This window comes from Perognathus longimembris, chromosome 20 (genome assembly GCF_023159225.1).
Source record: "Perognathus longimembris pacificus isolate PPM17 chromosome 20, ASM2315922v1, whole genome shotgun sequence".
Lineage (NCBI taxonomy): Eukaryota > Metazoa > Chordata > Mammalia > Rodentia > Heteromyidae > Perognathus > Perognathus longimembris.
The window spans coordinates 8,934,607-8,937,191 of record NC_063180.1 but is presented as its reverse complement, the minus strand read 5'-3'; the positions used below and the strand labels follow the sequence as shown (position 1 = coordinate 8,937,191).

The window sequence follows — 2,585 nt, the reverse complement described above, 5'->3', positions numbered from 1 at the left end:
CACCCTCCCGCAAGAATTCTGGGAAACAGAGCCTTCTCCACCACACCAAGGAGAGTTCCTAAAACCTTGCAGATCGGGCTTCTTCCTAAAAGCCCAGCTAAATACCACAATCTTGAGCTGGCTGTGCCTCCTTCAAAAGTCTATTGCAGGGAAGAAAGGGAGAGGGGACTCCAGCAGCCGAGGCCAGTTGCCATGCGGCTACCTCAGTTGTCCGTGACCAACTCCGCATGCACATCCATGCATCCAAGACCATGCCCAACTCATCTACCACCAGGAAGATGCGCGGCAGCGAGAATTTCCAGGAGCAAGGCTCTGGGTGTGAGCGCCATGCTGAGAAAGGTGGCCGTGGCCGTGGCGTCCCAACCCCACGTGGAGATCCACCCGGATGGGGATGAATTCTCCATGGAGACATCCACACCCCTGCATATGACCACGGTGAGAGAAGGCAAGAGCTAGAAGCTGCCCACTTAGGAGAATGAGAACAAATCCCACTACATACTCTTCTTTAGAGTAGCAGGCCCCAAACCTACTCAACCTGCAAACTGGCCAACAACATAATCATCTTGACATTAAGTGTGGTCTGCGCGAGAATTTATGTGCAGGAGAAAAGACACCACAGGATTCAGGCTTTCCCTGAAGGTCATAGGGTTGAGCTGTCATGCCCACCCCCACCCAATAAAATTAGGTGACCTGGTCTACTCCTCAACAATGCTGTAGTGCTCACCCCAAGGCTCTGTACCTCATGTACCTGGGGTGGGCATTATAGCATAGTGTTCACATGATAGGGCATCAGTCATTAAACTTGTTGCATACATACACAAAATTGCAAAATCCAGAGTTTTAACAAGAACCTATGACTTTCATTTGTAATCCTAGCTCCTTGGGAGATTCAGTCATGGAAGAGACCAAACCAACCCCAAGCAGAAAAGTCTTTGAACCTCAATTTCCAACTAAACAGCAAAAAGCCAAAGTGGAGATATGATTCAAGTGGTAGGGTGCTTGTGTGGGCAAGAAAGCACGAGGCCCTGAGTTCAAGCCCTTGTACCAGCACACATTAAAAAGAAAAAAAAATCTAGAGGAATGGGTAAGAATATTGAAAAGGGTGATACTGATGAAGATGGATTGTATTCATAAACCGCTTGGCTGAATGGCAACTCCTTTGTGCAACTACTTAAAGATAATTTAAAAGCCAAGATTATTGCCATCTGTGAAATTGAGCAAATTAAAAATGTAAGAAGCATCTTTGATTCAGCACCCTTTTCACTAAGTCAACTTTCTTACACTGATAATTAGTAAGCACCTTTGAAAAACAGAAGCTGTGGGGCTGGGGATATGGCCTAGTGGCAAGAGCGCTTGCCTCATATATTTGAAGCCCTGGGTTCGATTCCCCAGCACCACATATACAGAAAATGGCCAGAAGTGGCGCTGTGACTCAAGTGGCAGAGTGCTAGCCTTGAGCAAAAAGAAGCCAGGGATGGTGCTCAGGCCCTGAGTCCAAGGCCCAGGACTGGCAAAAAAAAAAAAAAGAAAAACAGAAAAACAGAAGCTGTGGCAATAGTGCTATCTATCCTAAGCATCTAGCACTGGATATGACATGTCATACTTAATAAAGATTTGTGCCAAATGAACATTTATTCAACAGTATCATAATGTGAGGGTTATGTCTAACTGCATCAAACCTAGGCCCTCTAGAAACATTGTCTTCTTTGATTCTCACTCACAAAATAAATATACCACAAGTGGGTGTTATTTTACTTTTAGAAATGAACAAAACTATATCATAAAGATTTGTTCAACACACAATTTACAAATGGCAAGTTGGGACTTAAAACAAGAGTATCTGGCTCAAAAGTCAATTTCTTCTCATTTTTGTCATGCTTTCTCACAAGTTGCTTATTTTATTGTTTCTCTTTGCCAGAGATCAAACCAGGGCCTATCACATACATGCCAATGATCTGAAATTGAGTTGTATGCCATCCTTTGCACCAGATTTTATATAAACTATGTGTAAAATTGATATTCATTGACTCAAAGTATGAGCCACTGGTTTTGTTACAATTAACATTAATTAGAAGTATAGCTGTGGCTCAAGGTGATAGAGAACTAGCCTTGAGTAAACAGCTCAAGGACAGTACCCAGGCCCTGAGTTCAAGCTCCAAGACTGACTAAAAAAAATTAACATTAGTTCTAAAATCATCCCAGATGACACAAAATAAATGTATTAATCATCACAGCAGATTCTATTTTCTAAGAAATTAACTCAGTCCTGTCTTTCCACTCACTGAGAACTTCTCCACTTTTCTAAGGAAAACCTTTCTACATGGGAGAAGTACCACCCACATATATAGAAAGGCTTGAAGGAAATTACTATTTATTCTCAAAATATCCCTATAACACAATTTCAGCTTGGGTTTCTAAAAACAGTTTCTGAAGTGCAGATTTATAAGCAAGAGGTGATTTGGGAGGCGGGAGGTGAATGGTGGTACACATTCAGGAAAAAATAAAACATTAAGGAAGTGAAGGAGGGCTGGGAATAAGGCTTAGTGGTAGAGTGCTTGCCTCATATACATGAAGCCCTGGGTTTG

At 42.6% G+C, this 2,585-nt stretch overlaps 1 pseudogene; it reads left to right on the top strand.

The window, feature by feature from the left end:
- Positions 1-251: 251 nt before the first annotated feature.
- Positions 252-689, top strand: LOC125338906 (annotated as a pseudogene).
- The last annotated feature ends 1,896 nt before the right edge of the window (positions 690-2,585 follow it).